At 50.1% G+C, this 25,915-nt stretch overlaps 1 protein-coding gene across 6 annotated transcripts in view; it reads right to left on the bottom strand.

Moving 5' to 3' along the window:
- Positions 1-15,334, bottom strand: part of NEK6 (NIMA related kinase 6) — a 73,944-nt gene extending 58,610 nt beyond the window's left edge. Inside the window, exons 1-3 of one of the 6 annotated variants that reach the window (XM_023510525.1) lie at positions 14,475-15,334; positions 6,819-6,927; positions 3,995-4,440 (exon numbers count right to left, since the gene is read on the bottom strand). The gene's annotated coding sequence lies outside the window, so the exon portion shown is untranslated. Of the gene's footprint in view, positions 1-3,994; positions 4,940-6,818; positions 6,928-12,464; positions 12,598-14,474 lie in introns of those variants that run through there. The other 5 variants (XM_023510527.1, XM_023510526.1, XM_023510529.1 and 2 more) reach the window with 5 other exon arrangements.
- Between the last annotated feature and the right edge of the window lie 10,581 nt (positions 15,335-25,915).

Genomic DNA, 25,915 nt, shown 5'->3' with positions numbered 1-25,915 from the left:
CAATTTTGAAAGGTGGGCAGAGTGGGCATGATGCCTATTTTGGGGATGAGGGAACAGGTGCTCAGTTGTGATTATACCTTGCTAAGGCCTGTGCCAGGGGACAGCAATTCAAGGCTTAGCCCCAGATCTGCCCCCTCCTGCTACAAGCTCACCATGGCTCACATCTCTGATTTCTGAGGCCTAACCAGGCCAGCCCCTGATGGTGACAGGCTGACCTGAAAGTGAGCTCATACAGAGGACAGGAAGACCCAGGGGGTTGGGTAGGACTCTAATCTAGGATTCCTGCATTCCAGTCTCAGCTAGGTAGTCTCCCTGCTCCAAGTCTGTCCATGCTCTCTGTGCCCGGAATGCCCACCAAAATGCTGACAGGGATGCACTCTAGATCCTCTGGACCCTGATGTCCAAGAATGGGTCTCTAGGCTTCCTGGCTTAGATAAGTTTCCCTCTATCCCCTATGGCCAGGGAGGATTTGGGCATACCAGCTGGATCCAGGGTGAGCCAGAGCCTCCCAGGCAAGAAGGAAGAAGGGAGGCAGGCAGGGTGGGGCTCTCACATACTTATGCTAGGCTTGTCATCTCACCTTGCCAGGTAGGGCTCATGTACCCATTTCACAGATGAGGTAACTGAGGGTCAGATAGGGGCAGTACCTCCCCAGTGTTAATAGACTAGATTCACACTCTAGGGTGGTGGCCTCCAAAGCTCACTGCTAGGGGATCAGTGGAAGTCAGGAACTACCAAGACCCTCAGGTCTGATGCCCTGGGGCCTGCAGATAGGATACTACCAAGCCTCAGCCACTGGCTGAGGAACATTACCATGAAAAAGAGAGCTAGAAAAGTACAGGCAACTCTGATGACTCAAGTAACTTTTGACACCAGGAGGTGGGTGGAAGGGGGCAGCATTTCTGGTGGATTTCACTTCACTCCTTAGAAGGATGTGTCACTTGTTTGTTTAGTCAGCACTCACCCCTTCAATCATCAACAGTGACCTGAGTTCACTGTGCCACCTCTTGGCTGGCTTGTCCCCACAGTATCACAGATGGGCAGGTGGAATCACCTCACTGTCAACCAGGGACACTTCCTCATTTCCCAGATAGGGAAACAAGCTGGGGGGGAAGGAGCGGGGGCGGGGGAGGGGGTAGTAGTGGTTAGTTCAGGGGCACACAGCAGGGACATAAGTCTTCAAACTCCTTTGTCAAAAGGTTAGTATTTTTATTTGCATGATCGGGAAAGGAGAGACCCTGGGGAACTTTAAAAGTCAGAGGGGGGTGAACAGCTGAACAGAACTGCAACAAGGCCCCTAGCCAGCGCACAGAGGTTTCAGACATTCTGTGCAGTCGGAATTCTTGTGGGCTGAAGGGTCACGCGATTTCCTTTGCAAGAGGCAGGGTTGAAACAGTCTGACTGAGGGGGGAAAGGGGAGGAGGAAACTGTCCACGAGACTAAGAATCATGAGTTTCAGCCCTGGCTGCCCCAGTGACTAGCTAAGTGACCACAGACGAGGGAGTGCCTTGCCATCTTTTGGCCTCAATTTACCCTTACTTAATTACTATGCAGCAAGCATTGTTCTATGCACTTAACTGTTAACATACTTAAACATCATAACAGCTCTGTGAGACAGGTACACTGTTGTCCCCATTTTACAGAAGGGGGAAACTGAGGCATAAAGGTACAGTGCCCAATACAGGTGGAGGAACTAAGATTTGAACCCAGGTCATGTGGCTCCAGAACCCACTCCCCTAACCACTCAGTGGCACGGCGCTCCAGGATGCAGCAGGTGCTGGCTGCTGTCTGGTGTCCCTCCTGTTCTAATAGACTTCACATCTGTGGTGGGAAAGCCATCAGCCAGCAGGCCTGTGTTTGGAGATCCTGAACCATCCTCCTCAATCTCAGCTGCCACTCCGATCTGCTGCCTTTTCTGGGAACTCGGATTTCTTCAGTTCGCTCAGTAGCCTTTATAAACGAGAGCCCAGGAGATCCTCGGGAGGCTCCCCGGGTCACGGCGGCCATCGACCCACCTCTTTGAGCCTTGCTGAGAGCCTCAAGTCCAAGCAGGAACGGACGACCCCACTCTGATGTCCGTTTTGGAGTTTTACACTCAGGTCAGCCTCTGGGACAGCAGGAGGGAGACTGCCATTCAGGCATCCAGGAAAGAGAGGAAAAAACATCTATTCATAGCCAGACAGAGCCTGCTCTGTGGAAATGATGCTACCGGCGTGACAAGCGGCCCAGCTGTGCAAGGGATTCCCGAAAAGCCTGACCTTGGAGCATCCACGTGGAAAGCTCAAAGGCTTGGGTGGTCACCAAGCTTTTAAAATATGACTGGATGTTCAACCATGCAATTCCCCAGGGAATACAGTTCTGACCCAAAATCTGGGCTTGTCTTCCAAAACAGAATTCTTCAGACAACAGACATTTTTTGGCATAGACAAACAGCCTGCTGGTCTCTCCTCTGCTATCCCCTCTGGAGTAAAGGATACTCATGCTAAGAACAGCCATAAAATTACATGCTCCCACTCTATGGTACAGACAGGGCCACACATTTGGGTCCACTGGCTCACCCCAAGAGGTGGGCATTACTACCTTCATCTTGCAGATGAGGAAACTGAGACTAAGAGAGATGTAAATTTACACAGTTGGGAAACAGAAGATGTGGGGCTTCAAATCTGGTGCCAGACTGCAGAGCACAAAAGTGGAGAAGAATCTCAACAGAACCTGATGTCTGCGTCACTATGAGGCAGTGTCACCTGACACAGAAGTGCAGAGAAAGTTCTGTGGGGCCGTGCACATCAATCCTCCGTCCCTGGACATATCTATTCTTCCCTCCACAGACTAGAGAATTCCCACCAGGGCAGGTGGGGAAGGGTACCGCCAAAACGGCCATGCAGGCTAACCCAACCACAGTCGGAATAACTCCACAGAGGCTGCCTTAGTCCTGTCTTTGTAGACAAGAACTCATTGGCTGGGAATTTTGTGTTGAACACCCAGAACATCCCCTGAGATTTGTTCATACTGTTGGCATCAGCATCGAACAGTCATTAAACTTGCCTGCCATCACTGCCCCACTCCCTTCTATTCTGGGAGCAGTGAAGACCCTTAGTTCACTCATCTGACGTCTCACCAGACACCTCGGAAAGACCCTTAAGAGTTCACCTGTATTTTAAAGATGAGGAAACCAAGGAACAGAGAAGTGATTAATTATTAATCAACAAACACCTACAGGACACAGGACCTACCCTTGTCCCAACCTCAGTGGGGCTCTTTGTTCAGAGAATGCAGCCTTATAAACCAAAAACTCCAAACCAGTGTGTCTGCTGCTCTGCACACCAGTGTGTGAAACATGGGGAAAGGCCCGTGCAGCCTACCTGGGGAGTGTGGGAGTGTTACCTCAGAATAGCAAGCAGCTCTGAGCAGAGGAACGGGGACAGGACACTACAGGGAGAGGGCACAGCATGTGCAAAGGCCTGGGGGCCAGGCAAGCTCGGAACTGCGCACTAGAGGCCCAAATGGCAGTGGGTCTGCAGAGGGGAGGGGTTTGCAGAGGGGAGGGGCACTCAGGAAGTAGAATCCACAGGGTGCCTCAACCACCTGCACATGGTTGGTGCAGAGTCAGGGTCAGAATCCAGCTTCCCAGGCCCCTTCCATGCTGCTATGCATGCCACCATCTCCCATGGTACCAAACGCTGGGATAATTTCACCAACAGGCCATTAGACGCATCATCAAGCCTGAGATGGAACTCGGCAGCATCTTCACTCCACCCAGAGCGACATGTGCACACTCAGCCTCCCAACCCTAACCCAGTCATCTCAGCTGTGTCCACAAGGATGGGGGAAGGACAGCCCTCTGCTCCAGAGGCCATGTCGAGGCCCCATCTCAGGTTCCAGGTTCCAAGATAACCTCTTTTATGCGGTGAGTTTTTATCAAACACCTACTGCATCAGGCCCCATGCAAAGCATGGGAAGGGCTCACAAAAGGTTGTCACAACCTCGAACTCACCTCCTTGTCCCCAGTCCCTCTGAGATGGGCAGGGCTGGAACTGGTGCTCCTACTTCACAGGAGTGGAAAAGCGAGGCTCAGCGAGGCTCTGGGAACCCTTGTTTAAGATTCCTCTGTTAGGAAGTGTTGGGGCTAAAACGTCTGACCACAGAGTCTTTGGCAAGATAGATAAGGGCCCCTGGGAGAATGGAGAAGACTAGATTTCCTCCTTCCCACCCTACAGGCTGTCCTTTACCCACGAAGCAGGAGAAAGCTGCTGCTGCCATGTCGTTACCAGCCCAAAGGAGCAAGGACAGGCCTGGCAGGTTTTACTGAGCACTCACAGCTGGCTGACACCACCAAAGGACTCAGTGCTGATGGTCTGTGGCAATAAAAGCCTATGGTGCTGAAGACCAGTCTACTTGTCTACTCTTCTTTCAGGTCTGTATTAAAGCGTTTTGACGTGCCTGGAAGACAGGGAGTCAGGGAGAGCGGGTTCTTCCCTGAGCCGATTCAGTTGGGGTGATACAACCTACCCCTGTAGCCCCACCCTGGTCCTCCTGAGACTTGGCTCCTGTGTGTATCTGTTTACTTCCCAGGAATGTTACCTGGGGGCCCACTGGATGAGAATGGTACCTGGAGGCCCACTGGACTGAATGTTATCTGGAGGCCCACTGGATCCACCAGCCTGTCCTCCTCATCCCTCACATCCCCTGCACTGGGTTGAACAGTGTCCTCACAAAATTCATGTCTACCTGGAACCTGGGAATGGGATCTTTGCAAGCAGGGTCTTTGCAAATGTAATCAAGTTAAGTGGAGGTCACAGGAGATTGCAGTTGGCTCGAATTCAATGACTAGTATCTTTATAAGAAGGAAATGGGACACAGACACAGACAAGGAAGAACACCATGTGGCGACAGAGGCAGAGGCTGGAGTGATGTGTCTACAAGACAAAAGAATTCCAAGGACTCCAGCAGAAGCTAGGAAGCTAGGAAGAGGTATGGGACAGATTCTCCCTCCTGGGCTCCCACAGGAACCAACACTGGCCACATTGTGGTTTCAGGCATCTGGCATCAGAACTGGGAGAGAATGAATTTCTTATTTTAAGTCCCCCAGCTATGGTCATTTGTTATGAGAGCCCCAGCAAACTAATACACCCCACCCCCATACCTGGGCAGAGCCAGGGGTCACAGGTGACCATGACTTGATGGTTCTCAAGGCACTGGAGTCTCCCTTGGGCTTGCTTTTGCCTCTGGCGTGCAGAAGAAGCACAGCCCTGGAGATTTCATAGGCCAGAAAAGTCTCCCCCACATTTTGAAGATAGCCATGTGGTTGCCAACTTTTTCTGGCATGTAAAATAAAATTTCCATCAATTATCACCATCTTTCATAAAAGAAAGGACACTTGACATTGAAAGTAGTGAATGCCAGGCCAGGTCTTTTGTTTCCTTGTTTCACCATGGACTGGCGGGGACTTCATGCAGCCCCAGGCCTGGCCTGGGTCTGGGATTTGGGAAACAGTGAACTTTAGCCACTGTGGTTGGTGACGTTTCTCAATCCTAGCTGAGAAGAAGTATGGCTGGCCTCCCCTACTCTCCGATAAGTATAAAAAAAGGGTTTTTTATTCTGTCTCAGAAATTTGGCCAGTGTGTTCTAGTGAACCAGAGGGTAATTCCAGTTAACCCTCTCTGAAGACTGGACCATCTCACACCCCACAGGATGGGGACCCCTCAGGCCAGTCAATGAGATAGTCCCTTGGTGAAAGGAAAAATAAAATAAAAATGAAAAGCAGGAGAGGGAGTGAGAAGCACTGACCTGCCTCGTGATAAAAGCAAATTGTGAAACTACACACAATGTACAGGCACCATGGGCCAATGACTCCTGCTATCTTTGAGGTCACTTCATAAACCTGTGCCCAGCCACAAAGGGAGAGAGGGTGGGTATCTGCTGCACCGGGAGGAACTTTCAAAACACGTGGCCTTGAGGGTCTGATGACCATCACTCCTGCTCAGGGAACTCTGAGCCCACATCTGCCCCCAGGTACCCAGCACCAGGAGAGCAGCCCAGGGCCGTTAGTTTAAGGAATATCTCTTTCCCAGCAATTCAACATCTCCAAGGATGCTCTGGCCCCTGGGAACATGCTCTCGAGTTCTTGGGCCAGGACAGTCTCAGCGTGGGCCTAAGCCTCACTCTGATGATAAAGCCTGACGCTGTCGCCTTCCAGGGCTGGATTCCATCTCCCCTCCCTCCCATTCTGCACGCCCAGGCTGGGGGCAGGGTGGGCCCCAGTTCTCATGAAGCCAGGAAACACACTCTTTTCTGGGCTAAATGCCCAGATTCCTTGAGCAGTCACAGGACACACTTTTTCTGAGCTGTTCCAAAGCCACAAGTACGAGCTGGAACTTTGTTTGGGCCGTGTGAATCTCCAGGGATGCAGACAAGCACACCTGGGATCCCAGGCTCAAAGCTAGTCTGTGAGAGAAGCCCCTGCTGACTCTAGATAGGCAGGGACTGAACCCTGACCTAGCATATGATCAATGGACAAACCTCTCCTCTGTGGGCCTCAATGTCCTTTTTGAGAAAACGAGGGTTAATTCACTCCGCCATCATTTATCAAGCATTTCTTGAGAGGCTCATGGAGGCCGGCACTGTCCGAAGGGCCAGGTACACAGGAGTGGACAAGACAGAGAAGGCCCTGACCTCCCAGAGATTTCAAGCAGCCAGGAGAAGGTAGACAGTAGACAGAGACATAAGAGCAAACAGACACAGTCATTTGAGGCGCCAGTAAGTGCTATGATGGAAATGCAGTCCAGGAGTGGATCAGGTAGCACAAATAAGGGACCCACCTTCACAGAGTTGGGCAATTCGATCAGATCGTGCAGGAAGCTGCTTAGCACATAATCAGCACCCAGTGGCTGAAGGGGTGCTGCTGTCTCCCGGCGTACAGGAGAGGCACTGTAGTTAGATAGTGAAAGGCTTCTGGTCAGCCTTACACCAAGGTTACAAGGTTACACCAGGTAAAATCAGTAGGTACAGGGTAAGAGAATCTTATTTCCAAATATATGGAGACTGAGTTGGCTTAGGGCCTGATTTAGCCCCAGGTTTTCCAGGGAGCTCCCTGCCCTGCCTTACCCTAGCTGCTCCCTGCTATTTGTCAGGAAAGCGATGTCACTGATCACATGCCCCAGGCTAGCCCCCCAAAAGCAGTCAAAGCCACCATTCTCCCACCCAGCAGAACTATTCCCACAGGCAGATGTCCTCTCTGGAGCCAGGCCAGAATTTAAATCTGGGACCCTCCACCTATTTGCTGGGAAACCCTGCCCAAGTTTTCATCACCTCTCTGAGCCCCGCTTACGTAATCCAAAAGACTGGAAGAAGACCTATCTACAATGAGATTGTGGGTGAAGTACCCAGGAGGCCTAATAGTGCTGGGTCCCTCTCCTGCACTGTGGGGTGAGGGCACGGGACATGAGGGGAACTTCCAGGGGAGGAGGGAATCAGATGTGGCATGAAGACCAGCCAGGAGGCTCCTCTGCTGGGTGTTTTAGCCAAGACCTTCAGCCTCTCTGAACCTCAGTCTCCCCAGCTGTGAAATGGGTTGGGTTATAAGACCCCAGCCAGTTCACCCCAATTTACTCATTTAACCTAAAATATTCTGACTGCATCTCAAGTGGGTGCTATGTCTAGGTGAGGGGTGAGGGCACAGGGGCATGGCTGAGGCCCTTGTTGGTGGGCAGAACTCAGTCCCCTCCAGAATCACCCTAATGTTACCTGGCTCTGGGAGGGAGTAAGCAGGGACTAGGACTTACCTTCCTGAACAATATAACCTCTGTAGAAAAAGACACCTGCACAGAACCTGGGAATAGCCAGCTTAGCCTCAAGGCACTGCCTACCCCACCACACTGCCCCACACCAAATATGACCCTATCAGCTCCCCTCACAGCAGGGGACATTCCTGGTCACCTGGGGGCACGCAACATGCCACAGAGTCATCCAGTCATGCGCCACTTAACAGCCAGGATACATTCTGAGAAATGTGTCCTTAGGCGATGTCAGTGTCACATCAGAGTGCACTTACACAAACCAGGGGGGTACAGCCTCCTCACACACACAGCTCCCGGGCTACAGACCTGTTTAGCACATTACTGGCCCAAATACTGTAATAAGAGCCCTTGTAACACACTGGTAAGTATTTGTGTATCCAAACCTATGGAACAGTAAAAATACAATATTATAATCTATGGGACCCATATCACCTATTTGAATCATCGTTGACCAAAATGTCATTTATGTGTCACATGACTGTATTAAAACTCAAAGCTGCTTGTTCTCACAGCTTCACCTCTGACTTCTCCAAACCAAAAAATAAATCGATAAGAGAGAATTGGAATTCAATCTCAGTGACAACACAATCACTCCCCAGGAGGCACATTAGAACCAGGGCTCTTGCAGATTAACGAGGCAGTCTGGAAATCCGGGGAAACAAACGTATTCTGTGGCAGCTGATGTGAATGGGCCCCAGCCCTGGCTGATACACCCCCATTAACTCATCCCTGGGAACCAAAACAGCTCCTCTGACGGGGAAGACAAAAATGACATGCAGAAATCCAGATTTAGGGAAAATAACACATCTATGGCACTTTTTTTCCCTTCCTGAAGCAGCGCTGCGAGCTTCACATGTTTTATCATTTATCCTCACATCGTCCCCAGCAAGCTGGTAGGCGGCAGCCTGGTTTTTCACAAGAACACGGTGAGAGAGGCTGAGGGTGTCGAGGTGAGGAGCCTCCAGCCTCAACACCCAGCTGGGAAGGGTGGGGGTCGGGGAGAGCCAAAGATTCTTTCTGGGTGGAACTGGGGCCTCAGAGAACTGAGAGGCTAGGCTCTGGGAGAGTCCACAGCAGCAGCATCAAGGCCAGGGCCTCCTTGTAGCCTCCCCGTCTCTCCAGCCTTAACACCACCATTTTCCACACCTGCCCCCAGAAACACATTCCTAAAACCTCTAGCTCACCATAGCTTCCTCCCTTGTCAACCTTCAGGGACTTGAGATAGGCCTTCCTGGGCTTAGCACCTAAGACCTCCTTACCTGTCTGACCCCAATCCCAGGTAACAACTGTGCTCCACCATGTCGGCTTCGCAGAGTCCCTTAGTGTTCTGCCATGGCTGTTCCCCACTTCCAGGCCTCTGCTTGCAGTGTCAGGTGGGGCCCTCTCTACCTGGCTCACTCCTATCTATCCTTGTCAGGATCAGCTCAGGTGCTTCCAGTGGAGACAGATCTGGGCTCAAGTCCTCCCTGTGCAACTTGGGTAAAGTGCTTTCTCTCTCTGAGCCATGAGTTCATTTATAAAATGGAGCTGTTTACAGATGAGGACTAGCTGATGACAGTGCATGTGAACTCCCGATGGGTGCTCTGATGAAAAAGTGGTAACTGCAGCAAGGGGAAGAACTGCTTTTAAAAGATGGCGAATATTTCTAGTATATTAATAACAATACACTATGGGGAGGACTGGCATCTGTGAGGAGGCGCTGGCAGAGGGCCAGGCTCAGGCAAAACTTCCCTCTCTGAACACTCCAGCGACTTGCAGACGGCCACTGCTCACACTAAGTCACTTAGACACAACAGCCTTTTCGTAGGGACTCATTATCGCCTCATGAGCCTTCTTATTTTCCCCTCATTCCTAGGCTGACCCTATGGCTTCTGTGGGCCTCGGCCTCATCCCACCCTCACCCTAAATCCAGGCATTGAGGACCAAGGACCAAGGAGTCCAAAGACTCTCCAAGGAGTACCCCTCCCTGACTCAGTGATGAGGACATTTGAGACTGGGGCCCTATCCCACCTGCACCCCAGACACCCACCAGGAAACCATCCTGACCCGAGGGGAGTTTAAGCCACAGGAGAACATTCTTTGTAAACTTCAGCCCTGATTTCTTTGCTCTCTGACTCAGAAGATGAACCCTAACTGCCAACAGCAGACTCTGGGCCCTGCCTAAGTCACCCCCTCCCCATACTCCAGCCTCTGCTGGACACACCCTGCCCAGAACCCTTCCAAACACCCACATTGCACAGATCAAACACAACTGTCTGTAGTGTTTCACCTGTAACAAGAAATAACCACCTGTAACAAGCATGACGGGCATGTGAGTCACAATATTTCTGCCACACAGGGCAGTTGCCATCTGTCCAGCTTACCTATTTGCCCCCAAAAGAGACCTAGGCTTTGGACATGGCATCTAAGTCTCTGCATCTCAGCTGTCCCTGGGGACACAAGACCTGATGAACAAATGGGGGAAGAGTTGCTGCTACCCTCTCATTCCTGTCACCAAGGCCTTCACTAGGCAGAGCCCTGGGAAGGACATTGGGACCACAGAGGAAAGTGGGCCTATTCCAGCCCTGGAGAAGCTCCTGGTCCAGGGAGCTGACCTGTCAGCAGGCCTCACGGGGTTGGGAGGCTGTGTCAGAGAAGAAGGTGGGGAAAAGGGGAAATTCTTCCATAAGGAAAAGTCTTGCTTCAGGACCCCTGCTCAGAAGGGGCTCCAAGCACGGGGCCTTAAGCAGTGTCCTGAGGTCAGAGGAGATTCCTCAGAGGTGGCAATGTTTGAAAAGTGAGACAAAAAGCATTAAAGGCCCAGACAGCCTGCAGCTCAGCCCAACAGATGACAGGTGGCCTCAGCAGGTTGAGGGGAGGTGGCTGGAGCTGATAGGTATGAATGCCAACCCTGTTACCTGTGGGTTCTGGGGTCCATTACCATCGTGAATTCAGTTACCCCTCATCACAGTCCTATGAGAAGAATGACCTTCTTCTGAAAGATGAGGAAACTGAAGCTCAGACAGGTGAAGTTATTTACTTGAAGACACTCAGCAAATCAGTGGCGTGAAGGGGAAGGCCCTCGTTTACATATGTAGACACTTAGATAGCATCCCCAGAAGTCAAAAAACATTTTTTAAAAAATTCACTGTAAAAGAATTCCAACTGATGGCTCTTTTGGTGGCCATGGAGCCTTCATCAATCCTCCCTTCTGGTATCTATGTGGGAATGTGGTCCAGCGTTCCTAGAGTTTACAATATGAGGAGGCACACAATTAACAAGTACAAGGTAGGACAGGTGCTCCTGGGGTCTGCACTCAGGTTGAGAATTGTACTTAGTTCTGGCCTCCCCTCTTTTTTTTTTTTTTTGTAGTTTTTGTCCAGGGCTAGGTTTGAACCTGTCACCTCCAGCATATGGGGCCGGCGCCCTACCGCTTTGAGCCACAGGTGCTGCCCAGTTCTGGCCCTTTTCATGCCCAGCTTCTCATTCTGTACATCCAGCAGACATTACTAATCAATCCCACAGTCTCCAAGGCTTTCTTAACATGATATCCCAGGTAGCCCCTACCAACTGATCACAGTGCTGGCCCTGGAGATGACCATTAGTGCCAGTCATGCTGTAAATGGGCATGCGAGACAGAAGGCAGAATGAGTCAAGAAAGTCAGCTCCCTACTTCCCTCCTTCCTTCTCAGGGTCGTAGGCCCATGAAATTCCACTGGATGTCACCCTGGTCCTAAGATCCGGGGCAGTCAACTCACTTTCACTCAGAATCAGAGCTCAGACACGGCAGGTTGATGACAGGCAGCTGGACTGCAAGTCCTTAACTCTGCTACTTCCTGGAGCCTCAGGGATGGACGCTGCTGGTTCTCCAGGAAAATGGATAGATGAAGGTTCAAACCCTAAAGCTACTGCCTATGAGCTATGTGACTCACAACAAATTCTGGACTCCCTGGGCTTTTGCTGTTTCATCTAAAAATGAGGCCAAAGAGACCCACTCCCCAAGTAGTCAGAACAGTGGCAGGCATATGTGAGTACCCCATAAATGCTGGGTCCCTGCCTTCCTACCCTCTGAACTCAAAGGCCTTTCGTGCACAGGTGACAAGCCTTGCTCACATCTATCACTGGGGAGCCATCACATGCCCTGTCATGATAAGGCTCAGAGGGATATGAACAGGTCCCACAGCCCTTTTCCTCTTACACCCAAGGAAGCATCCATTTCTAAGAGTTTCCTCTGTGTCATTTTTTTCTTTCCCCTCCCCTCTAAGCAAAACTGCGTGGCGGCCAATCCTGCCTCTGTTCCCAAGGCAGTTCCAAAGGGCCCATCTCATCTTGCAGAAGTGATGGTGGTAATTCCATTAATGGGAGGCAAGATGAATGGTACCCTATGCCCAAAGTGTATGAGGCAAGACAGAGTAGGGGGGGCCTGAGGGGGGAGGAAAGTGTTGCTAGAACTCACACTCCTTTGGGGCCTTATTAGGTCTTGAAAGAGCCGCTGCACTCGCTAAAACCTGCTTTTGCCAGCAGAAGCCTCATTTTACAAATATACAACAACAAAAACCCTGTAAATGGGAAGAAAGCCCTAAAGATTACACTCCCCTGCTGCAGCGAGCGGCGAGCCACCATTCAGAGCTGAAGTCTTTAGCCTCCTCAACTCCCACTTTAAATAAATGGGCCTAAATGCCAGCTCACCATTTTGTGAATACGGAGCATGGCTGTTTCTCTGCCGTTTAAGTATTGCTTGCCAACGGTGGAATGGGACAGCTTTGGAACAGTTTCCTTTAAAAAGGCTTGTCTGTTCCAGATGCCATAAAACCCTATCACCCCGGCTGGCACACCCAGGAGGGGTGGACAGGGCCCCTCCCGTTCACAGACACACATGTCGTAATCACACACTGTCATTTCTTTGGTCTTCTCCTGCCCTGAGAATCAGTGGCATTTGGAAAGCAATTTCGCTGTGGAATGGGGTCAACCCTTTCCCCAGTTCAGTATCAAGCTGCTAAAACATTCTTTAGGCCTCAATTTGTCCAAATGCAGAATTAGGGTAGAAGCTAAAGCTGGTCCAGAGACAGAAGGGTTGATGGCAGACACAGGAAGTGACATGGGGTCAGGCCACTTGGGGCTGTATGACCTTGGAGAGCCAGGGAGCCTCTCTGGGCCTCAGCTTCCTCATCCCTAACGTGATGCCCATACCACCCACCTCACAACCCTGAAGCCAGGTGTAAATGCAATCCCAACTCATGTGGAAACCATCACTTGTCTTTATTCTTCTCCACAGAACCTTCCTGCAGCACCCAGCACGGCCTAGATACACAGCGGTATTCACCAAGAATCTGCTGCTTTGAGTAGAACCTGTGGCTTTTTTGCTGCCTGGAATTACAAAAACATCTATTCACACTAGAGCCGAGTGGTTTTAAGACTGTGCTCTGGGGGCCAAGGGCCTGGATTCAAATCCTGGCTCAAGTGCAATCACACTGTGTGCTCTTGAGCAAACGAGTCAGCCTTGTTCAGCCTCCCTTTTCTGTCTGTAAAACAGAGCTAAGGACTTGCCCCACAAGGTTACCAACAGTTTGGGAAGGCATGGCCAGGGCCTGGCCAGCTCTGAATCTTGAGAGAGCCTGAGAAAGCTCCCACATTCCAGCTGGGAAACCAATTTCTCAAAGACACCTTGAGGCAAAAAAAGGTCCAAGAAGGCCTTCTTGGGGCCCCTGGGAGAGCTGAGACCTTACACAAAAGGCAGGGTACTAAATCCTCAGGGACTTCCCTTCAAGGGAAGAAAGGGATGGAGGGAGTGCCAATCCATGGGGTAGCCGTGGCACATCGCACCATTCAAGCTCCCCAAACAGACGAAGGTTTCCCAGTTTTCTCTCCTCAATGTTCCCTGGCCAGGAACTGTGAACTTGTTTCTTGTTTATGAACCAGAATACCAGTGAGTGAGGGCAGGAACCTGTGTCTCAGCATAGCACCTGACTCTGCTGGGTGATGAATGACTAGACAAAAAAAGGAAGAGAGACGTTCCTGGGGAGGGCAGCTCTAGGCTGAGTGACCTTTAGTGTGACCCAGAATGGGGAGGTGCTCCTGAGCATCACAGGAGGCCAGCCACTAAGCCAAGTCCTCACCCACACTGTGTCATTTCTCACCGAGGCAGTCACTGACTGCCGACTGCCTGTTCTGGGCCTGGTGTGAAACCGAGATCTGTGCAGCTCACCCCAGAGACAAGAGCTGCTGATGCTCTCAGCTTCACAAATGAGAATGGGGTGACAAGCCCAGACAGCACAGAGAGCAGCATGCAGTTAGAGGTGCCACTCAAATCCAGGTTTGCCTGACCCAGCCACCAGCCACTGGCCTTTCTAGGCATAAAATGGCCACAGGGCTGGCTGGGTCTTGCAGGAGAGAAATTCGTATGACCCAGACATCCACTCCCTGAGGAGGACAAGGGTGAATGTCCAGAGGAAGGAGCCAATGGGCAGTAGTGCTGAGGTCTCGTCCTCTCACATACACAGCAGAGAGTGGGGACAAGGGCCCCAGCCACCCAGTATGCCTGGGATTGTGCAAAGAACACTGGCTTTGGAGTCAGCTAAGCCTGGGTTCAAATCTCAGCATCTAAACTGTGTGGCTTATGGCTTTCTCAGAGCCTCAGTTATCCTCATATGAAAAACAGGGTCAGTGCAAAGCTGTCAAGAGGATTAATGAAGCACTTACAAAGCACTTGGCTGGAGCTCTGGTGTACGGCAGGTGTGAAGAAAGCACTCTAGACCTGAGCCTTACTCTGTTTGTAAGTTGAGAGCAGCCAGATGTCCACTCCCTGTGGCTGAGGGGCACCCAATTTCAGGGCTGGGAACAGCGTGGGTGGCTGGTGGAATCTGAGCTCCCTGCCCTTGCCAGGGTACCACCTGCTTGGCGTTGTTCCCAAGTGAGCAGGTCATTTGATTTCTGACCCTTGTCACTCAAGGACAGGAAATCAGAGGGATGGCTTTGTTAATGCAATAATATCCAGCAATGCTGTGAGGGATCAAATCAGGGAGGGCCATGGGCATAGTGTGTCCTCAGTACCAGAGGCCCAGGACAAGAAGGGAGACCCACCAGCAGCCTGAGTGACCGTGGTCAGCTCCAGGGCTGGTGGCCTGCACCAGGGCTGGTGGTCTGCACACCCCTCTCATCAGAGCCAGCTTATGTCCGAGCACCCCTCCCTGCCCTCAGAAACCCCAGGTGAGGGGTTTCATGTTCTGTGTTCACTGTCTTAAAATTCTTAATGTTACCTTTGCATCTGTGTTGTTTGAGTGAAGTCTGGCGGAACAATGGAGCATGTGCCGGTGGCTTGGAGCCTTAGCTTGCATGTGGTCCTGCCTTCCAGATCAGGTATTCAGCTGCCCTCTCCCCATCCAGCAACCTTTGCCACTTGCTACCTGCAGGATGCCTGGTACAAGCCTGGGGAGAGGCAGGGTCAGGCACACCTGCATATGGAGTCCCAGGACAGGGCCCCTGGCACCTATGAGGGTCTGCACTTGCCCTGAGAGTGTCCCTGTGCCAAGAAAGCATGACATTTAATAATAAATAAAAAACATGACAGATGGAGAGACTGTAAAGGAAAGAAAAACACTTTCTTCCTGTTTTTTCCTGCTTTTGAACAAGGGGATCTGCATTTTCATTTTGCATTAGGCCTCACAAGTTACATATCTGGCTGGCCCTGCCTTCCATTTCCACGACTCTTTGACATGCCCCTCTTGCTCTGGTGACCTGGGGACTCCCCTAGGCCTCTGCAGAACTGAAAGATGCCACTGGTTCTGAGACTGGGTCCCTCACTAGCTGTCACTGCCTGAGAGGCTTCTCAGAATGTTGGCCGCCAACCTGCCTGTGGGTCTCGTTCATTGAACTATGGCTGGCTGGTTATTGCTGTCTCATGTGCCAGACTCATTCTGGGTCCTAGAGATGTGCCCACCAACTTTTCAAGGCCTCTACCCTGGAGCTGGTAGGACTGATGGTAGCAGACTTGGGGGACAGAGTACTCGGTGGCACATCTGACAGCTGGCATCAGGGAAGGCATGAAAGGACAGCCACTCCAGCTGGGACATTCAGGGTAGCTCCCCCAAGGCAGGGATGCTGGAGTTGGCTCTGGGAGACTCATCTGTACAGCAAGGACACGCTGGCTTAACTTACCAGGCTGATGGAGACTGAATGGGCTATCACTTGATACTGCCCAGGGCACTGCAGGGACAGGGGGTGGCCAAGGCTAAGGCTCAGGGAACAGTTTGCAGGGAATTCCCTTAAGGACTGAGCATGAGATGATGTTTCCTGAGCACTTACCATGTGGCAAGGACCAGGCCACAGGGGCTCGTCCACCCTGCACACTGCCCTTCTGGGTAGTCTTCATCCCTGATGCCTTTTGTTCCCACCCGATGATGTGTATAGGTAGCACCCTCCTTTCCTGTTATCTAGAAAGTCCAGTTAATACCAAGGGGTCACCCAGAGGGGGATGGGGGGCTTTTTAAATATGTCACCAACAGAACAGAATAGCACAGTGATTAAGAACTAGATTAAAGAGTCAGGTCAAACTGGGTTTGATCCCAGGTCGTCACTCACTAGCTGTGGGGTGTGGGGAGGATTACCGACTTGCCTTCAGCCTTGGTTTCCCATCTGTCACTTGGAGTTAATAAGAGCCCCAGCCTCTCAGGGGTGCCATGATGATTCAATGAGATGATGTCAGTGAAGGGTATGGCACACAGCAAGTGGTCAATAAATGTCAGCCATGGTTTTTGTCATAAAACCCCAAAACATCACATCAGAAACCCAAGCATGGCCCGACACCTCCCAGGATCGCGAGAATCTGCTCCCTCCTTTCCAGCATCTGCCACGACTCTGCTCAGAGACGCCTCTCTCCCCCATTGTCATGTCGCATCAGTCCATAAATATTTAAACAACATGTCATCAGATTATTATAACATATGATCTATAGCACTGATGTGCTGCAGTTCTGTGCATTTGGGCTGCGTTTTCAGAATATCGAGACATAAAATATTTATGTATTTAGCCAACCACGAGATCTCACATTCTGTCTCAAAATGCTGGGTGGCGGCAAGACGCTGAACTGAGATACAACGTGTGAAGGGGATGCCTTGTTCTCACGTCAGTTCCTGGGGCATCTGGATTATTTCTGGTTCACTCTGGGGATGTTATCATATGCCCTGTGAAGGGGAGCTGACTGTGTTTATCACAGCTAGCACAGGGTCAGGACCAAAGCTCCATCAAAACATCACAGGAGGTGCGGTACGGTGGCTCACACCTATAATCCTAGCACTGTGGGAGGCAGGGCAGGTGGACTGCTTGAGCTCAGAAGTTTGAGACCAGCTTGAACAAGAGCAAGACCCCATCTCTATTAAAAATAGAAAAAACTAGTCAGGCATTGTGCCACCTGTAGTCCCAGCTGCCTAGGAGGCTGAGGCAAGAGGACTGCTTGAGCAATCAGAGGTTGCTGTGCTGCCCTGGCACTCTACTCAGTGACAGAGTGATACTGTCTCAAAAAAAAAAAAAAAAAAAAAATCACAGAAGTTCAAACTATGAAAGCCCATGTCATTTTCATTTCTCATCACCATGAGTCTGTGCATAGTAGGTATTTAGTAAAGGTCCACTGGGGAATGCACACACCCCTGTACTCTATAGCATTACTCAGTGGGCTGATACATGCAGGTGCCCAGTAAAATGTGTTCTGTTTCATTATATCTCCAGTGCCCAACACCAGGCCAGGGACAGAGTGGGACCCAGTGCATATTGCAACTGAAGGAATAAATGTGTGACCAGATAAACTACTTAATTAGCTAATAAATTAATGAGGGATAATGACTATCTGCTGGTCTGAATTATACTTTGTAAGACCTTCCTCTTGAGAAATAAAAGCTCTCCAGTAACCTGTAGTGGGTAGGAAAGAGGGTTTTTCTGGGTAATTAAATATCTCAATTGCTAATATTAGCACATCACGGGCACCATATGTCCCAAAATTGTCAAGATTGTGCAATTTCAAAGATGCCGCTCCATAAGCCATTGGCGCACCCAGGGACTATTCACAAACCATACAGCATCTTCCAAACTGTTGGCCCTGTCCCCAGATAGCTCTGGAATACTTACATAGACTACTGCCCTTTGAGGAGTTTGAAAGGAAGGGTCATGATATGCCTCAAGTACTGGTAATCCACGTGGGACACTGGAAAAGTATGTGCAGGTGAAAGGCGGTAGCCTGGAGTGTCAGTATTTTCTTCGCGTGTTTCCCCACAAAGATGGAGCAAGGACCTCATCTGATTCCTGTGTTTCCCTGGGGGCCAGCACAGGGCTGTGGTGCTAGCCTGGCTGAATGGCACCGATATACCCAGGGCCAAGTGTTTTTCATTTTCCAGGGCCCAGCCTTAGGGCAGCCTGGCACCGTGGTGCCTCCCCCACCTCTAAAGAAAACCACACAGTATTTCCCGAATGCCATGCTGTCACCACTAGGCTGGTTCCCAGGGCAGACTGCTCTCATACTGTCCCAGCCTCTGCACAGAAAAAAATTCAGTCCCCATTTCCTCTTGGGATAGCTGAGGAAGCTGGCATTGAAAACAAACACAAAGGCCACCAAAATTCTGAGAGGAGACAAACAAAGGAAATGGAACACATGCTGACTCAGTCTAACACCCCGTGCCCACACCTGAGGTCCTGGAGTAGCTGGATCCAGCCAAACTCATGGGGTGGGCTTGCTGTCTCTCGCTCCCCATCTGCTATGCAGTCACCATCGATCCTATGAGCTGAGCACCCACCCTGGTGGGCTACCAAGGCCACACATGCTAAGGAGTCTTTCCTCTTTCAATGCTGGATTCCCCATATTCTGGGCTAGGATGGAATCTGGGGCCCTGCTCATTTGCTAAATAGCAATATCTGTGCTCAGAGGTGGCCGGTTTAGCCCCTTCCTAAAGTAATCCCTAAAAGATATGCCCTCTAAACAAAATAGGATTGTCTGATAGAAAATGCATCTTCAAGAGACAGCACCCACTCAGTTCAACCCAAGACCCTCCTACACAGAAATTTAGGAGCCACTTCTGCAGAGAAGGGGCACAGGAAGGAGACTCTGTAACTCTGGGGGGGCACAGTCCCTCTAGGCTTACAGAACACTCCTAGCTGGATAAGCCCTTTCCGTGAGAAACCGCTTTTCCCCAGGGAAGGGTCAGCTGGGCACAACTCAGCCCTACTGCCCACTAAGGGAGTGAGGAGGGGCCCCTGCAGCCAGCACAGCTTGCCAACAGATTCATTAACTCCATGTAAACATTCTGCAAGGATCCTACCATTTGCCCACTTAGAACTTTCCATTCATTAAGTATTAACTGAGTTCCTACCACGTGCCAGGCATGGTGCTGGCCATGAAGGATACAGTTGTGGCCACAGACCAAGCCTTACCCTCTTGGAGCTTACATTCAGTCTGGGAGGTGGATGACAAACACATGATGACAGGGTGAATGTTCCATGGCTCTAGCGCAGAACCACAGGGCACACTCTTCCTTCCAGCTGCCTGGGAGGTCCTTGCCCAGGCCCAGGCCTAGCCACCAGCTTACAACCATAGCATGAGCTCTTGAGGGCAGCCCCCAGAGCCCCCCACACCGAGGGTATTCTCACAGCAGACATGCCAATGGTGATAAGGCTCCATGTATCCTGGACTCTCCAGTCTCTGCTTCCTCATCTGTTAAACAGGCCTCATGGTACACACAGCCCAGAATCCCTACAAGATGAAGTAGATTCACCCACATAAACAGGTTAGACTAGCACAACACACAGCAAGTGCTGGCACAGATGGTTTAACAAAGGGAGCCAAGGCCAAGGAAACAGGATCAAGTTTACACTATAGCCCAGGACCCCAGCCCCACCCACCTCCTTGCCTCCTAGGGTCCACTTGCCAGTTCACCCTAGCCCTCTTGGGCCTCTGGCAAACCTCATGCCTCCCTCCAGGTAGGCTCTGACACCCCTCACTCTTGGAAGCTCTCCTAATTCCCCAAAGAGTGAATCCCCAAAGATGCTCCTGTGCTACAAGTCAAGAGGGGTGAGGGGACCCTGACATAGCCTCTGCCCCCAGCAGCCTGGTGAGAGGTCAGGGGTGGGGCTGTTAGAGGGTCTCTCTGCCAGCTCCCAGCACAATGTCTGGCCCATAACTTTGGGACGTGTTTCTTGAATGAATGACAGAATGGATATGCCACATACTAGCCAACATGACGCCTTCAGTTTATAGAACAGAGTCCACTCAGCCCATGCGACAGTGGATGGTCTGTACTTTTTTGTCAACCTTTTCACTCATGGCCGAGAGCCAGATGTCACATCCAAAGCCTTGGACTAAAAGTTGGGAGAGTGATCTGACGGAGGCCACAGAGTGGCACAGATTGCACATGCACTCTTAGGCTGGTCCTGGTCTCTCTCAGGGCCTCAATGTCCCCATCCACAAAATGAGAAGCTTTTGTGTTTTTCTTTCCTTTCTTTTTTGTTTAAAAGACAGCAGAACCATTTTTGTTTAAAAACCTCCTTTTTGCATAATGCAAAAGTAACCATTTTTAAAGCAAACAGTTAGATGGTATTTATTACAATCACAGTGTTATGCCACCACCACCTTTATCTAGTTCCAACACATTTTCATCACCCAAAAGAAAACCTCTACCTATTAAGCAGTTGCTTCCCATTCTCCCCCCTCCCCCGAGGCCCTGGTAACCACCAGTCTGCTTTGTGTCTCTATGGATTTACAGTCTGGTTATTTCCTAGAAAAAAAAGGTTCTTAAAATGACTCCTATGCAAAAACTCTTCACATAAAACAGGTAACAGGAAGGCAGGCTAAGTCTGTTCCCGTCCCCCTCCCCCAGCTCATCTCAGCAGCCTTTCAGGAAGGCTCTGTTCCCAGGCCCCTTTCTTTTCTGAATTATTATCCTGAGTTTCTAAGACAAATCACCCCAACTGCTGCCTGAGAATCGAGAGCCTAATGTCTGGTGTTGCTGGCCTACTTTCCAGATGAGAAAGTGGAGGCTGGGCCACGTGACGCCCTCCTCTCTCAAGGTGACTGAACTAAGGAGTGGAATTCCAGACCCAGTGACACCTCCCCTCAACACACACACCACAGGGGCCTCCCACGGAAGCCACCTAGGGGAGAGGTGGCCACCTGGGGAGGACAAAGAGCTCTCTTTCCCCTTGCGGGAAGTGGGCCACTCTGAGGGAACCCCAGATGGCTTAGGAGGGTGCACAGAGCAGGGACTCCCTCAGGCCTTATCCTGTGATCTGACTGAGAGGACGCTGTGGCTGGGGGCAGGGGCAGCCTGTGACAGCCGCCTCTGTCAGCACAGAGCTCTGCTGGGGCGACGCTGTGTAAATAATTAACAAAACATCTGCCTTGCTTCATAACACACCATGGCTGACATGGCTCATGGGCCTTCTGAGACTCTCCAACTCAACACCAAAAACTTACAAGACTTGCTGTCCTCGCCTTGTGGGGGGTCAGAGGGACAAGACAAGACAAGAGTTCCAAACGTTTTCCTGAGGCACCTCAGAGCCACCCTGCAATTTAAATCCCGCCTCTTTCCAAACTGCCACTGTCTCCTTCCCTTCAATTTTGGGGTCATGATCATACAAAGGTGCTTTGCTGGCACCTGGAAGGGGTTCCCGGTACCCCTTTCAACCTTGTGTTGCAGCAGAAACTGAAAACACTCTGGGCATAGGGCCAGCCCTCCCGGCTGTGTGGCCCGGGCAGGTCCTTGGTAAGTGAATACTTTCTGCATCTCATGAAATCTCAGGGAAGGGCGTCAGTGCTTATGAGGTGCTGCCCATGTGCTGAGCACCTTACATACATTACTGCACTTAGCTCCCCCACCCCAGCCTTATGAGGTCATAACATTGTCCCTGTTCCCAGATGAGGAAACTGAGACTTGGAATGGTGAGCGGTTTGCTCTCCATTTGGTGACGAAGCTCCCCCTCTCTGGGCCTCAGTCTCCATTCTGTGAAATGGGCAAATGGGGTTGATAGCAAGAGTCTATCCAACCCAAGAGTCCACAATAAACAGACTGAGAGCTCGGCTCAATCCGAGCGTGCTTGAGCAATGCCCTCTGGACTGTGAACCACTGAACTCTTCCTGTGACTTGGGCAGCTTGGGCTTATCAGAGCTGAAGGTCCTTTGTAAAGTAACTCCATCTCTTTGCAGCAATCCCAACAACCCCAAGTATCAAAGATTTTAAGACAAGGAACAGGAGAAGGCAGGCTCTAGTGAAAGCCTGAAGACCAAGCCCAACTCTGCTGCTGGCCTGCAGCAGAACATGTCTGAGGGACTAGCCCCAGAAGCCTCGACCACAACTCTAGGACGCGGGGAAGTTCTCCTTAAAGGGATCTCTGTACCACTCCTCTACCCCCACCCCAGCCTAATTCTGAAGTGTGAGGGTTAAACAATTCAGGGAAAATGCAGGCACTGTAGACTCCCAATGGCAACTTCCCTCCCCTCCCCCTGTCGGAATTCCTTCACACCCTATGGAATTCCTACATAAAGCCCCTTTTTTCTTTCCTATGAGGTCACCATCACGCAGATGTCTAAGAGAAAGAATGGCTCCATGGGATCGAGGCTGCTGGAACTGAATGTATTTCAGATCTTGGCCACCCCGCCTCTCAATTCCCATTACTCCTGTCACTGGCCTAGCCACAGGGCCCCACTACAGTGGCAATGGCCAGTTGGGTTTGGTCTAAGCCAAAGGGGCCTGGCTAGAAGACCTTTGCCACCAAACCACTGAAGTGGCCTGTGGAAAAATCCAGAACTGGAGACAACAGTGCAGCCTGTATATGTGGGTCTGTTTCCACAAAAGCAAGTCCTGTTAGAGGGACAGATGTCAAAATGCTAACTCATAATCCAAGTTCAAGTTCCCAAAGTTAATGTCACAGGAAATTACGCCACCAACTGATCTGCCCCTAAGTCACCTCCTCTGTCTGGAAGTTGAGTCTGAGAAGACCATCGGTTTAGTTCAGGTCTGGCTAAAGGAAGGGACCGAACTCAGGCAGGAATGGGTAAAGCTGCTAGCCTGATTTTTTCATTTTAAACTAACATATTTTTCCCAAAAAGCTATCTTGCCATTACCCAAGAGTCAGAAATGAGAAAATAGCCAAATACCAAAAGCCACTGAGGCTCTCAACAGTCTGCTTCTGATCTGCAGACAAGCCTGGCCATCCACTGCCCACTCATTCCAAAGCAATTTCACAGACACTCAGGGGGTACCCAGACCCCCTTTCACTCCAGCAACACCTTTGCTCCCCAGAGTTCCATGTTCCTAGGTGATGGCCAAGAAAAGTTCCATGGCATGTGCACACCACTTCCTAAGAATGATGTCAGCAAAAAAAAAAAAAAAAAAAGATAAAAATATGGAAAGAAGGACTATTTTTACCTCCCCAAATCACAGGCCAGACGGGAGAAAAATCCATCAATGCCAGAAATGTGGCTGAGCCTTCGCACAAGATCTATTATTTCACACCTTAAATTAACTCATCTTAAAGTAATTTGCAAATGTTCATCAATTTGCAGAACATACATGGAAGGGAAAGAACTACCTTTTTCTTTCAATACCAAAGGATACTTACAGGGGGCACGACATAGCCCAAACCACACAACTCCCCAAACACACCTTCCTTTCAAGCACAGTGTGGCAGAAACCATGATGGAAAAGGAAATGAACGAGGAAAAAGACATGGCATGGGACTTAAATGGCAAGCAACAAGAAGCCTACATAGAAATGACTGTGTTGTCAGACACTCAGACCTGAGAGTCAGGCCTAGGGAAGTGACTCCCCATTCCTCAGAGGTCAGAACAGCGGGATCTGGAAGTACCAACCCCTAATTAATCCTAGGTGATTCAATGGGGTCCTCCACTCCCCACCCTCGAACTCCCTTGCTGGCTCTAACCCGAGAAGAGGAAGGAAGTATTATTTTCTTTTTGACAATTGTTTTGACACTTCCCTTATGAAATATATCTGTGGCACTTGGAAAGGATGGAACAAATGTGAACTGCAGCCCTTTCTCTCTGGTAGCCCTCTGGCCCTGGGCACTGGTCATCAGCTTCAGAAGTGCACATGTGGACAGGGAGAGCCAGCAGGAAGACCTCTCCCAGGTCTGGAGCAACCCAGCTCTGTAGGAACCTGGCCTGTCTTAACCCACTTGGCTTTGCAGCATGGGAAAGGAAAAAAGCACAGGAGCCAGATGGAGTTTAAGGCTAAGAATTTCAACTTTAGAATCAGAGATACGGGTTCAAATCCTGACTTTGCCAGTTTATGATCCTGCCCATGCTGTTTAACCTCCCTCTCTGCAACCAGGATAATAATATTAGACTTTAGCACCAGGTCTGGCACACAGTTCACAGCAACTGCTACCTTCCAAATTCAATGGGACAGACAGTGGCCTCTGCTCAGATAAGGCTCAGTTCAAAACCAGACTCTACTGTCTATTACTATGACATCTTCGGCACATCATTTAATCTCTCTGTTTCCCAGTTTCCTCATCTGTAAATGGGGCATGATGATAGTTCTCATCTCACAGTGTGAGTGAAATAAGGCATTTAATGCTTTTAGCAACATGCCTAAAACACGATATATCCTCAATAAATGGTCACCATCAGTCAGAGTGCCACTTTGACAAAATTATCCAAGTTATTTCATGTCTCTAACCTCAGTTTTCTCATCTATAAAATGGAACTAATAACTCCTATCTCACAGTGAGAATTAAATGAATAGACGTGTGTTAAAGTACTCAGTACTCAGTCTGAGCACCTTAGGAAGTCAAATGTCAAGTCCCAGGTACAAGAGAAAGAAGGGCTGTGAAATCAAGCCACTGACTTAGGATTCTGCCTCTGCCTCTTCTCAGCAGTCTGGGATACAGGCTTGACCTCCTTGTGCTTCAGTTTCCTTGAACTTAAAACCAAAGGCCATTTTTGGCAGCAGAGAGCCACTGGGAAATTAACAACCCCCAGAATAATTCCCAGTACAGAGTAGGCACTCTACAAATGCAAATTTCCTCCCTCTTCCTTGCTCAAACCCACTGGCAATGCCACTTGGTAAAGCCAGAAGCTCCATTTCTGGAAACCTGAACAGCTCTAAATTCAGACCAACCTGGGCCACTGCTTAAGTCTGACACTTTATTTTGTGAAGACAGAAACTACTTTTTAGTCATTTCCGACACAGACGGGACAGCAGAGGCTGACAAACCACAGGGACCATTTTATATCCTGGGCCTTTTCTTCTGGGAAGTTAGGCAAGAACCTTCCCAAATGTTTGCCCGTGGGGCACTCTGCCAGGGAGTGACTCATTCCACAGCTCCCCACAGGCATATTTTATTTGGGGGTGGGGGATAAAGGGAGGGCCTGGCCTTGATGGGGGAAAGGGAGGTAGCATTTCCAGCAAACCCAGAAGGTGTTTTTTTGGTGGTTTTTCTTTTTTTTCATTTTTCAGGACAAAAAAGAAAAAGAATGTGGGTCTTTTTTGTTTCCTTCCAGGTTTTGTTTGCTAAAAGAAAATGTCCAAAGTTCACCCGCTAAGCTTGCCATGTTGGGAGCAGGCGAGTCCAGCCGGCTCTGCGTCCTTTTCAATGAAATTCTTCTTCCATTAGCGACACCCTTTTTGTGCTTTTAAGATTTGCCTGCATATACTGTAAACCAAACTCCTAAGACGACATTTTCCTCTCAAGAAAGGCAAGCTGAATTTCGAAAATTCAGAGGAACTAGGGAGCTCCAGAATTTTTAAAGTTTGCTTTGAAGAAATTAAGACTTTTGACTGCAAAGATTTTCAACATTTACAAAGTGTGCACACACCCCCACACACGAAATCAGTGAAAACTGCAAGCACAGACCTTAAAAGCCTGTGTCCCAGGTGTCCCAAGCATGCTGTGATCAATTTGTTAATGTCTTGGGGGTTCACACTTGGAACCCAGGCTAGGTACAAATGTATCAGAGGAATATCTATCTACTTAGGAGGGCAGGCATACTGACTGGAAAGTCTAAGGTCAGCCCCTCAGGCCGGGAAAAGGGTAAAATGTGGCCTGGCTGGAGAAAACCAAGAACAAAGCGAGGGAACCAAGCAAGGTGTTTAGAAAAATTGAACACTAGTCTTTTGGCGACTGGCAGAGGGGTCCACCACAGT

The sequence above is a fragment of the Otolemur garnettii genome, unplaced genomic scaffold (genome assembly GCF_000181295.1).
Source record: "Otolemur garnettii isolate 467f Iridium unplaced genomic scaffold, OtoGar3 scaffold00014, whole genome shotgun sequence".
Taxonomy (NCBI): domain Eukaryota; kingdom Metazoa; phylum Chordata; class Mammalia; order Primates; family Galagidae; genus Otolemur; species Otolemur garnettii.
The sequence above is the reverse complement of the archived record's forward strand: the minus strand, read 5'-3'. Positions and strand labels throughout refer to the sequence as shown.